Below are 13,938 nucleotides of genomic sequence, written 5' to 3'. Positions count from 1 at the left end.
CTGGAAAAATACCAGGCCCCACGCACATGCGAGATGCTGTCGTCATGTGAGCTGTGGCTGAGCCCCGCACCCTGAGCCAGGCTCAGCTCCCGGAGAATGCTGGCCCAGGTGGGGGTCCTCGCAGGGGTACTAGGACTGTGGGGGTAGGGGCTGCCTCCATGCCCCCCTGCCACCAGCAGGGTCTCAAAACACCGAGGCCGGCCTCCCCGCTGATGGCCTGAGAACATCATGTCTCCCCTGGCAGCGCCATCTGGGGAGCAGGGGGACAGGGTTGTGAGGGCAGGAGTTCTCACGAGGCCGGCACTCCCTCAAGGGGTGGAAAGGTTCCTTACCGACTTCCGGCTGGCAGGTCACCTTTGCCTCAGTCCCTACGTGGTCCTGAGAGCTTTGGGAGTCAGTTCAGGGTACATTCTTCAGGTGGGGAAAAGAAATAAAAAACCCCACATTAAAAAGCGCAGAGGCCTGGTTTACATGCACCGCTAGCAGTTAGAACACGAGATACCCTCGAGCTGAAACTGGATTCCTGTTGGCTGCGTGAGAATCTCCACACTGCTTGGGCTCCTCCCGGCACCCCCGAAAGTTTAGGAAGTTTCCACTCACTGCATAACTGTAGACGTCTTTTTAGTGCCTGAGACTCATCCTTTGTTCACCCATGGGTTGGGTGGCTTTCTGCCTTCTGTCCCAAGCCCTCTGACTTTTGGAGCCCCTCCCCTACAGTGAAGGGCACCAGCAGGTGTTTGTGCTGGTGGATAGAGGAGGGAGGTGAGTCAAAAGATGCACAAGGCCATGGATGGCTAGACAGATGTGGCCGGCTCCGTGGGGGCTCATGTCAGGCTACAAAGCCCAAGGGTCTCTGTGTGTGGGCTCGGTTTCCTCATCCGTAAAACGGATGGGCCCTGAACCCCTGGCCTCCTGTGACCCGGCAGGCGGGACAGCTGAGTGTGCTGCTTCTCACAGATTTTGGTCAGCAGAACTGGGTTCAAATCCTGACTCTGCTGGCGTTGTAGCTGGTAGGGCTGGAGCCACTCCGGCGCCTTCCTTGGAAACACAATGCACCTATGAAATGACCACCTAAGAAAGGGAAACACTCCTGGGCCCGCGCACTAAAGCTCCGGCCTGCGTCAGCGACCACCGGCCGCCAAGCTAGGCGGGGTCACCTACGCGGGTCCTCTCCGCGCGAGGGTGAGCATTCGGGCCAGCTGGTGCCGCGTCTCCACGTCTGTGTAACGCGCCGCAGGCTTCCACATTCCTGAGGGGCCGCGCGGCGAGGCCAAGCGCAGAGCCTGAGAAATAAACGCGGCTGGGGAACCGCGCGAGGCCAGCGCCCTCCCGGTCCCAGGCTGTGCGCCCCAGGTGTCCCCATTCGGCCCAGCTGCCCAGGCTCGGCACCTAAGCCGAAAGGCCATTGTCTCTATCTCAGGCCCGAAGCCAGCGGGGAAGGACAGCAAAGGAGACCCTGCCGTCGCCGGTTTGGCGTCCTGGTGCCCACCTCGCCCCGGCTCTGAGCGCCCTTCCTCCCGCCAGCGCTCCCGGGCCAGCGCGCGCGCTCCGCGGGAGGGGCGGGGCCTGCGGCAGGGCAGGGGGTCTTTCCGGTTCCGGTTCCCCCCAGAGGCTGCTGGGAGGATGGCGGCCCCGGAAGCACGCGTTGGGCACAGGCCGGGGGCGGCCGGGGGCGGGGAGGTGGCGGACCTCGCTGGGACCCTGGCACTTTGCCCTGTCCTCGGCACGTGGGACGCGCACCGAGCCCCGAGCCGCGGCGCTCTCGGCTGACAGACTTGAGAAAAGGGGTCGGCGCGGATCGACGACAGCACGCGCTTCAAAATGAGGGCCGATTGCGGTTCGACAGCAGGAGCCGAGCTTGCGGCCGAGAGACCGGGTTAGGGTGGAACCTGCCATCCGCCCACCCGGCGCAGGCCGACGAGGACAGTCACACCCTGCCTTCTCTTCTCGCCCACCGTGCTGTGACCGTCTTGGAAAGGTGCTGAGGGCACTGCAGGGGCCCTGCCAGGCCACCCTCACCTGCGACGGGCGTCTTGTTGAGATTTTTAGAGACTAAGCAAATGCACCCTGCCTCGAGTCGGAAGGGCCTGGCGAGCCCAGCCCCGGCAGCCCGCTAGGGCCCCAGGAAGGCGTCGTTTCCTCCGGTGGATGGAAGACAACGCGTCCCATTTCCTCCCCAGCTCCGGTAAGAAATCAGGCTATAAATAAACCGCTCGTGGGTGGCATTTATATCAAAAGGGACGGCACAGCAGTAGAGCGGGCCAGTTGAGGTGATAGGTGAGCTGAAGTTGCAAGGATGAGTGAATCTTAAATGGAGAAGATGGAAGTCATAATTTCAGGCAGAGGGAACTGTTTGTGCAAAGGCCCTGAGGCGGGACAGGCCATGACAGGCCAGGGGAGCAGAAAGGAGGCCAGAGTGGCTGGAAAGGTGAGATGGGCGTGGGGATGGGGGGTGAGGCGGAGCGGGAGTGGTGGGCAAGGCCAGAGCAGGCGCAGCCTTGCAGGCCTTGCAGGGGGTGTTCAGTTCTCATTCTGAAAGTAGCAGGAGCCAATGAGGAGTTTTGAGCAGAGGAGAAACAGGTTGGATTTGCTCCTTTAAGAGAGCCCGCCGGCTGCAGTTCACCAGGCGCCCGCCCCCTCCCTCACGGCCACCAGGAACCCTCTTCCAGACTCAGTTGTGGCTGGGACAAATTCAGGTTTAGGGAAGGCCCAAGGTTTGAAGGACCAGTAAGAGCACACACGTTAAGGGCCCTGATACCCAGGCATCTTCCCTGAAAGCCGAGTTCCACCTCTAGGGTAGCAGACTCCACAGCAATCTCTCCCATGCTGCAAGGTAAGACATGGCTTTACAGTCCTGCCTCCACTAGCTCTGCCAATTCTTGGCCATGTGACCTTGACCTGGTGACCTAATCGTCTTGAGTTTCAGCCCCTTCATGGGTAAAATAGGGAACACAGTACAAATGTCCACCTTGCTGGAGGTTGTAAGGGTCAAAATGGAAAAACCCATGGATAGCAAGTATAAACTGTTAACAAACATAAACCATTTAAGGGACTGGAGAGTGACAAGTAGTATGAAATTGAAGGGGACTCAAGCCTAGAAACCTGGGAAGCACACGGGGGAGATCCATGTTTACATGACTTTTTCCTTGAGAATGTCAGATAGTCTTTAGTACAGGGTGACTAAGAAAGCCACCGACCTACTGGCTCGAGTGTGAGAGAACGAAGTGCAGGGGCCTGAGCAGATGAAAATCATGGTGATGGGGCGGCAGGGGACATCCTGCAGGAAAAGAAGCCAGATCTTTGTTTAACATCCCCTTGGAGCTTGGTCTGACCTTTATTTCCAGCCACAATGGTTTGGAGGCACTGGATTTACCCTCCTGGCTTAAATAAAATAAAATAAATAAAATAAAAAATAGATAAAATAAAATATAAAAAACAGACAAATATATAGAAAGCAATGATTTCCAGACACTAGAAAAGAGGCAGCACAAGAGAGTGATCCCTGAGGGAAAGGAACCATGTGGTGGGCCCTCCAGGTATTAGCTGACCACCTGGAGGAATCTCCAGGTGGCTCAAGGAGGAGGAAGCCACTCAGTGCCCAGTGGCCTTTCTGAGGTGGAAGGACAGAGTTAAGGATTCAGGAAGACCCAGGCAGGTGGAGTTTGCAGGACAGAGAACTGGAGCTAGGAGAGCTGCCTGGAGAGAGGGGAACTTAGAGATGGATGCACACAGCTGAGTCCTGTTGAGCACCTGCAAACGACCCACGCTGGGAGGAGCCACCACAGGAGCAGGGGGTACAGTGAGCACTCATGCGGGATTGGATAGCTCCTTTTCCCATCAGCAGGGGCACAGAAAGGCTTTGAGAGCTGGGTGGCCTTATGTGCCACCACTCAGCTCCACACTAACCTCTGAGTGGGAGGTGCATCCAGCATTTGGAAACAGCTCAGCCAGGGCTTGGAAGGCTGAACTGACAGAGGAACCACTGCCCATGGAAGGGGAGAAAGAACTTGTAGTGCGAGCCTAACACGGTTTACTGCCTGCTAAGTAGAAAAAGGGGGAGGAAAGGAGAGAGAGGAGGAAAGAGAAAGGGGAGAAGAAATCAGCACTCTCCAGAGCATTGTAGAGCAAGATCCAGTCTTCTCACATAACAGAGGCAGAGAAAATGTCCAGGATAAAAATCCAACATTACTTGGCAGAGCAAGAACCAGGAAAATTGACCAAATCTTAAGGGAAAAGGCAATCAAAAGTTGATAACCCTGGGACGACCCAAATGCTGGAATTGCCAAAAACCTAAAAGCAGCTGTTCTAATTATTCTTTATGAAATAAAGCTGAACAATCTTGAAAAGTTTTTGGCAAAGAAAAACTATAACAAAGAATCATTAAATGAGATGTGGTATCCTGGATTGAATCCTAAAACAACTACAACAAAAAGGACATTAGTGTATAAACTGGTGAAATCTGAGTAAAGCCTGGAGTTTAGTTAACGGTAATATACCAATGTTGGCATCTTAGCTTTGACAAACGTCATGGTACGTGATAATGTAAGATGTTAACATTAAAGAAAACTGAGTGAGGGGTATTTGAAAACACTGCATTATCTTTGCAACATTTCTATCAGTGTAAAATTTTATTTTTTAAAAAAGTTTATTTTCAAATCAAACCAAAATTTTAGAACTAAGAAGCAAAGTATCTGATACAGAAATTTCAGCGGGTAGGCTAATTGAATGAAGATGCTTTTTAAAATAAAGTGTCAGTGAACTTTAAAACAATAATTACCTAATCTGAAGAATTTAGGGAAAAGAATTTTAAAAAATGAGCCTGAGGGACTTGTTAGATATTATCAAAAAGTCTAACACTTATTGAAGTTTTTGAAAGAAGAGGAAGAGATTGGTGCAGAAAAAAAAATTAACTACTGTTTTTGAGGTATGATTGATATAAAAAAAACCCTATAGACATTTAATGTATTAAACTATAATCTACAAATTAAATTATAATAAATCATCATTTAACTTACTAATTATAGGTGATGGATGCGTTTGGAGCTAAGTGTACACACGTGCCAGTGACATCACTGTTAAGCCATTACCTTATCCATCACCTCCAAAAGTTTCCTCCTGTTCCTTTTTTGTTTTTTTTTTCTCCTTTTGCGGTAAGAGCACTTTACATAAGATCTACCCTCTTAGCAAGTTTTAAGAAAGTATCCAATACAATATTATTAATCATAGGCCCTATGTTTTATAGTAGATCTCCAGAACTTATTTTGAATGGCCCCAAATTTTCAGTTTCTACCATAATCTGAAACAATTTTTAAAAAGAATTATAACTAAGCCTTCCCAAATATGTCAAAAGACACAAATTTACAGGTTCAAGAGGGGTAGAGAACTCCAAACAGGATAAACTCAAAGAAAACCATACCCAGACACATTAAAATCAAATTACTAAAAAATGAAGATAAAAATATTAAAAGCAGCCAGACAAAAATTATACCTTACATGATGGGGAATCATGACTAAAGATTTTTCATCAAAAACAATGGTGGTCAAAAGACAGGGAAACAAAACATCTTTAAAAATATGCAAGGAACTGCCAACTCAGAATTCTAAATCTAGCAAAAATTTTTTTCAAGGATGAAGGCAAAGATATACTCAGAATAAGAAAAAAATTAATCATCAGCACAACTGCTCTAAAAAATATGCTAGAATGTTCTCCCGACAAAGGGGAAATGACACTAAGATAAAACTTGGACCATCAGGAATGAAGGAAGAATATCAGAAAAAGGAAATATCTGGGGAAAATAATGGAAAACTTTTTGTAAGTACTTTAAAATATGTATAATTTTAAAAAGCAAACATAACATTGTCAGAGATTTAATGTACATAGATGTAATGCATTTGACAACTATAACATGGAGAAGGAAACAAAGCTAAGATGGTTATGTGATTATAAGGCTTCTCTATTTTACATGCAGTTGTGAAATATTAACTCTAAATAGATTGAAAGGTTTGGTTTGTATATCCCTAAAGCAACAACAAAAAGTAAAAGATACGGTCAAAAAGCCAATAGACAAAATAAATAGGATACTATAAAAAGTTCAAATAATTCAAAAGAAGGCAGAAAAGGGCACAGAAAAAAATGAGAAAAATAGAAAAATAATAAAATGGTAGACCTAAATTCAACTATAGCAATAATTGCATTCAATTTGAATGGTCTAAACACAGCATTTAAAAACAAATATTACCATGTTGGATTGGGAGTTAAAAAAGACTCAACTAGATACTGCCTATAAGAAATGTACCTTAAATATAATTGCATAAGGACCAGCAAACTGACCCATAATCTGTTTTTAGGAGTGTTATTTACATTTTATCAGGGTTATGAAGAAGGGGAGGAGGAAAAGGAAGAGGAGACAAACCATATGTGGTCAGAAAATCTAAAATATTTACTGGCCCTTTATAGAAAGTTTGCTGGCTCCTCATATTAATGGATTAAATTTAAAAAGATGGACCAACACAAATCAAAGCAGAAATGGCTACATTAATGTCAGTCGAAGAAGACTTCAGAACAAAAGAAGCCAGCAGGTATAAATAGGGCCATTTATATACTAATAAAGAATCAGTTCACCAAGAAGACATACTCCTAAATATGGATGACAGAGTACCAAACAACATGAGACAGAAAGTGACAGAACTGAAAGAAATAGACAAATCCACAGTTACATTTGCAGTAACTTTCTCAGTAATCAACAGAATAGTAAGTAGACAGAAGATCTACGAGGGTGTGGAGGACCCAAGCAGCACTATCAATTTGACCCAATTGACATTTATAGACCATTCTAGCCAACAGTAACAAAGTACTTATTCAAGTGCAAGTGGAACATTCACCAAATTAAATCATATTCTGGACCATTAAAACCTTAAAAGAATTGAAGTTATACAATGTGCATTCTCTGGCTATAATGGACTTAAAATGAAAATTAACATCTGAAAAATCCACAAATATTTAGAAATCAACACACCTTTAACCTATGGAACAGAGAGGAAGTCTAAAATAATCTAAAATTCCACTTTAGAAACTAGAAAAAGAGCAAATTAAACCCAAAGAAAGCAGAAGGAAAGATAACAAAGAACAGATTATTATAATTGAAAACAATTAGAAAATAAGTGAAACCAAGTTAGTTATTTCAAAAGACCAGTAGACTCAGTAACTCTCTAGGCAGACTGACCAAAATAAAAAGAGACACAGATTATAAATGTCAGAAGTGAAAGATGGGTCTGTGGCCATGCCACCCCGAACAAGCCCAAGCCCGTCTGATCTTGAAGCTAAGCAGGGTCAGGCCTGGCTAGTACTTGGATGGGAGACCACTTAAGAAAACCAAGTGCTGTAGGCATAAAAATAAAAAAGTAAGGGATTGTAAGATAACAAGATTCTCTCAATTTATGAGGTCAACCAAGGGTTGCCTCACCTGAAAAAAAAAAAAATAAAAGATGGGATATCCCTTCAGATGCTAGAAATATTAAAAGGAAAATAAGGTGGTCTCTCTATGCCATAAATGCAACAATTTAGACAAAGTAAAAATTAATTAAAAGACACAAAACACCAAAACTCAAGAAGAAAGTGATAACCTAAATGTACTGTAGAAATCGAACTGTTCATTTAAAATCTTTCAACAAAGAAAACTCCAGGCCCAGGTTATTTCAAAGGCAAGGTTCGCCAAACATTTAATGAAGTAATAACAGCATTTTACCCAAGCTCTTTCAGAAAATAGAAAAGGTGAGAACACTTTACAACTCATTTTATGCCAGTATTACCCAGTCATTAAAACCAAAGACATTAGAAGGAAACAATCGATACACCTCCTGAATATATACACAAAAATCCTCAACAAACTATTAGTAAATCGAATCTAGCAACGTATAAAAAGATACAACATCTTTAGCAAATAGGGTTTATTCTGGGAATACAGGACTGTTTGAACATTACAAAATAAATCAATGTAATTCATCATATTGACAGACTAAAGGAGAAAAAGAGATGAGGGAAAAGTACTTGACAAAGTTCAGCATCTATTTATGATTAAAAGCGTCAGCAAACTACGAACAGACCGTGCTTCCTCAACTGGTAAAGGGCCTTTATAAATCTGCATCTAACCTCACATTAAATGATAAGACTGAAGGTTTTTCCCCTATGATCAGTGACAAGGTAAGGATATCTACTCACCACTTTCATATGGCATCATACTGGACTTTCTAACAAGTGTGATGAAGCAAGAAAAAGATATAGCATTGGCAAGGAGGAAATTAAACTATTCACAAAGGACATGACTGTCTTCATGGAAAATTCTAAGATTCACTAGAATCTACAAAAAAAATCTTTAGAATATGAAATTAGTAAGGGAACAGGATATGAGGCCAATGTGCAAAAATCAGCTGTATTTAGGCCAATGTGCAAAAATCAGCTGTATTTCTGTATATTAACAATGAATATTTGATATGTAAATTTTAAAAATGAGTGTCATTCCCATGTTCATAGATAACACTATTCACAGTAGCCAAAGGTGAAAGCAACTCAAGTGTCTTATGAACAGGTGAATATGGATAAATAACATATTCAATGGCAAGACTGCAGGTTTTCCTGTACGATTAGAAACAAGGCAAGGATGCCCAGTTTCATCATTTCTGTTGAACACAGTTGTAGCCAGAGCAGATAGGCAAGAAAAAGAACTAAAAGGCATCCAAATCGGAAGGGAAGAAGTAAAATCATCTGTGTTCACAGATGATACGATCTTATGTGTAAAAAATCCTGAAGGTTCCACAAAACAATTGTTAGAACTAATAAGTGAATTCAGCAACGTTGCAGGATACAAAGTCAACACACAAATTAGTTGCATTTTTATACACTAACAATAAACAGCCCAAAAATGAAATTAAGAAAATTTCTTTACAATATTTTCAAAAATAATATAACATTTAGAAATTAACCAAGGAGATGAAAGGCTATATGGCAAAAACTACAAAACAGTCAAAACGGGGTTTTTTTGCTGAAAAAAATTAAATACAACGTAAATAAATGAAAACACATCCCATGTGTTTTCTTAATATCCTAATAGTATTAGGATGTTAATACTACACAAAGAAATCTACATATTCAATGGAATCCCTATCAAAACCTCATTGACATTTTTGGCAGAAATCGAAAAACCCATTCTAAAATTTATGTGGAATCTCAAGTGACTCTGAATAGCCAAAACAATCTTGAAAAAAAGAGAACAAAGCCAGAAGACTCATAATTATGATCTCAAACTTACTATAAAACTACGATAAAACAGTTTAATACTGGCATAAAGAGAGACATATAGATCAGTAGACCAGTAAATAAACTCTTGCAGGTATGGTCAAATGATTTTTGACAAGAGTGTCAAGACCATTCAATGGGGGAAAGGACAGTGTTTTCAACAAATGATGCTGGTAAAACTGAATATCCATATGAAAAAGAATGGATGACCTTGGACCCTTACCAAACACCACATGCAAAAACTAACTCAAAATGTATCCATCACCTAAATGTAAGAACTGAAACTGTAAAATCTTAGAAGAAAACTTAGGGGAAAAACTTTATGACACTGGATTTGGCAATAATTTTCTGTTATGACGCCAAAGACATTCAACAAAAGGAAAATAGATAAAATGGATTTCAAGAAAATTTATAAAGTATGTGCAGCAAAAGGCACTATCCACAGAGTAAAAAGACAACCCATGGAATGGGAGAAAATATTTACAAATCATATATCTGATAAAGAATTAATATCTGAGATATATACAGAGAACTCCTAAAACTCAACAATAAAACAACCTGATTCAGAAATAGGCAAAGAAAATATACAAATGGCCAATAAGCACATGAAAAGATGCTTAACATCACTAGTCATTTGGGAAATGCAAATCAAAACTACAGGGAGATGCTACCTAACAACTCTTAGGCTAGCAACTGTCACACAGACACGCAAAGTAAAATGGTTGGTGCCAGTGTGAAAACATTGACACTCTCGTGCTAATCACAAAAAGACTACCATATGGTTGCACTTCCATGCAAGGTACTTAGAGCAGTCAGCATCACAGAGACAGACAGTAGATTGGTGGTTGCCAGGTGCTGGGGGGAAAGGAGAATAGAGTGTTTAAAGGGGACAGAGTGTCAGTTTTACAAGATAAAAAGAATTCTGGAGATGACGGTGACAGTAGCACGTTATGAATATATTTGATACCACCGAACTGTACACTTAAAAATGATTGTATGGTAAATTTTATGTTTGTATATTTTAACATGATAAAGTAGAGAAAAAAGAATGTATATTATAATCCTGGGAACCAACATTAAAAACAAAGTGTAAAGATGTATATTTGAAGAGGTAACAAGGAATTAAGATAGAATATTAAAAATACTAAAACATTCCTGTTAACAAAACGGAAGGCAAAAAAAAAAAGAAGCAAAGAAAAAAAGACCTGAAAAACAGATAGCTGTGGTCAGATTAAAGTTGACCTTATCACTCACTGTATTTTAATATAAAAATACAAATGGACAGAACACTCCAATTAAAAGGCAAATACTGTTCAGTTAGATTTTAAAATGCAGGATCCAACGATACATAATCTACAGGAAACAGGTTAAAAAGTAAAAGGGTAGGGAAAATACACTATGCAAACAGTAAGAACAGGTTAGTATGGTTACATTAATATCATGCACTGTAGACTACAAGAAAATAAATATTACCAGAGATAAAAAGGAACATTTCATAATGATAAAACTTCATAATAATGAAAACATTTCACAGTCCATCAGAAAAACATAACCACAAATGTCTATGCATGTAATACAAAGTTTCAAATGCATGAAGTAAAAACTTGAAAGAACCAACGGGATAGAAAAAGCCACAATCATAGATGGATTTTCACCCTTCCCCGCCGAAGCTGATAGTAACACTAGATGAAAAGTTAAACATGTAGAAGATTCTAACAGTATCAATCACTTTTCCATGTTGACATTTATAGAACTCTATTCCCAGCAACTGCAGAACATACGCTCTGTCATGGAAACATGGAATGGGCATCAGGATAGAGCATGTAAATAAAATGTCTCCGTGAATTTCGAAAAGTAGGAAACTTACAGAGGTTTTCCTTTTTTCTTACATGAACACAGTGGAATTAAATTAGAAGTCAATAAAAAGGCTGCATAGAAAAGATCCTGAAGATTTGGAAATTAACCAGCACATGCTTAAATAACACATGAATCAAAGATAACATCACAAACAAAAATTTAAAATACTTCAAACTGAATGAAAATTCAAATAAAATTTGTCAGATGCAGTTGAAGCAGTGCTTAGAGGGATAGCCATAGATTTTAATTTGTATTGGAAAAGAAAGATTTAAAATCAGTCATCTAAATTATCATTCAAGAAGCTAGAAAAAGAAGAGCAAATTAAGCCCAAGTAAGAAAATAAAGGAAATGATAAAGGTAGAAACCAATGAAATAAAGAACAAGCGACAGATAAGACAGCGATCCCTGAAGCCATGCTCTGTGCCCCATGTGTTATAAGCTCTTTCCACTATGAATCATGGGAATACAAATTATTCCCGGCCTAGTTTGAGCTCCAAGAATTATTTTTTCTGTTACTTTCCAGTCGTTTTTTTCCCTATCATCTCGTTAGTTTCCTCACATCCATGCAGTGATCAGCACTCAGCTACAGACTCGGGGCGAATCCTCTGCCGATGTTCAGTGTGTTTTTCCTGTTCAGCTTTCTCTTCTTCCCTACTCCGACTTGCGAATGGCCTCCCTGAACCCCAAACTCTGCTCAGGTCATGGAGACCATTGGATTCCTGTTTGCATTCTCACTCCCTGTGCTGTGGCCCCAAAACTCTTTCCAGCCACAAAAATAAATTAGATAAATAAATAAATAATAAAAAACAAATGGGGTACATAAAACATACAAGATAATTTATCACACAATGCAAATAGTCTAGCTGTACCAGTTAAAAAGAAGAGATTAGATATAAAAATAGTACTCAATTCTATGCTGTCTAATAAGAAACCCACTTCAAAACTTATAAGTAAAAGAATGGGAAAAGATACAATACTAACACCAATCAAAAAAAAGCCAGAGCTGCTATATTGAACATGACAAAGTAGATTTAAGAGCAAAGAACATTACGAGGATAAAGAGGACCATTTCATCATGATAAGACAGGGCGTTTGTTCTCCTTAACAAGGTGTGCCCTCTGGAGCAACCATTTAACCAGAGCCCGACTGACCTGGAGGAAGGGAAATGCCCAACTCCAGCCAGCTCTGGCATCCTGCGGGGAGGAGGGGAAATGGCCCAGTTCAGTCTCCTTTTGCCTTCCACGTGGAAGAAGAAATACCCAGCTTCAGCCCACAGTCACCGTCCTGTCCCACCTAAGGAGCAGCAGAAATGAAATGAAGACATGGTCCATGAAAAGGAAGAACTGACAAGCTGTACTTCATTAATATCTTTTCTGTGAATGAAAAGCCACAGAATGGGGGAAAATATATGCAAAAGATATCTATTAAAGGACTAGTCCCCAAATATACAAGGAGCTCTTAAAACGAAATAATAAAACAAGCCAATTAAAAAACAGCCCAAAGGCCTAAACAGACACCTCACCAAAGATGTACAGGTGGCGAATGAGCATGTGAAGGGCGCCCCACATCGTATGTCATCAGGGAAATGCAAATTAAAACGCAGGACACCACCACACACCGATTAGGTTAGCCGAAATCCAGAGCAGTGACACCAATCGCTGATAAGGACGTGGAACCCCAGGAACTGTCATCACGGCTGGTGGAAATCCAAATGGCACGGCCACTTTGGAAGACAGTTGGGCCGTTTCTTACAAAACTAAACATACTCTTACCATACAATCCAGCCGGACCACTCATACATTGATAGTGGGAATGTAAAATGGTACAGCCAGTCTGGAAAACAGCCCGGCAGTTTCTTATGAAAGTAAACCCGCAACGTGACCCAGCAGTTATACTCTTGAGCATTCATCCAGAGAAATGGAAACTTATGTTTCACAAAAAGTCTATACACAAATGTTCATAGCAGCTTTATTTGTAATAGACAAAAGGAAACAATCCAGATGAACTTCACTGGGTGAATAGTGAAATAAACCGTGGTACATCCATACCATGAACTGCTACTCAGTAATCCTACGAAAGAACAGCTATTGATACACTCAACAACTTGGATGGCTTGCAAGAGGATTATGCCGAATGGACTTCATCAAAACTAAAAAGCTTTGTTTTTTCGAAAGACTCTTAAGACAAAGGCAAGCCACAGCCTGGGAGAAAATATTTGCAAAACATAGTTGACAAAGGACTTTTATCCACGATGTATAAAAACCTCTTACAACTTTTTTAATAAGACAAGCAACCAATTTAAAAATGGCCTAAAGATTTGAACAGAAACGTCACTGAAGAAGATATACAGATGGCAGATAAACACATGAAAGGGTATTCGACATCATTTGTCAGTAACTGCAAATTAAAACTGAATATGATAAAATTAAAACTATAATTTAAAAACTATCATAGGTCTTTTTAGCCTTTAGAATGTTTAATTTTTTTAAAACTGACCACAGAATGTTGGAGAAGACATAGAACTGAAATTTTATACATTGCTGATGAGAATATGAAATTATACAATTACTTTGGAAAAGAGTTTGATTATTTCTTTAAAAGTTAAACAAAAACCTATCATACAATCCAATCATTCTTTTCTAGATAGAGAAAGAAATGATGGCATGTATTGATCGAAGGCTCGTATACGGATATTCTTAGTAGTTTTATTGACTGTGGGCAAAAACTGGAAACAACTTCAATTGTCCATCACCAGGTGAATGAAGAAATAAGTTTTGGCATCTCATTAG

This window comes from Rousettus aegyptiacus, unplaced genomic scaffold (genome assembly GCF_014176215.1).
Source record: "Rousettus aegyptiacus isolate mRouAeg1 unplaced genomic scaffold, mRouAeg1.p scaffold_m13_p_12, whole genome shotgun sequence".
In the NCBI taxonomy this organism is placed as follows: domain Eukaryota; kingdom Metazoa; phylum Chordata; class Mammalia; order Chiroptera; family Pteropodidae; genus Rousettus; species Rousettus aegyptiacus.
This window is presented reverse-complemented; position numbering follows the sequence as displayed.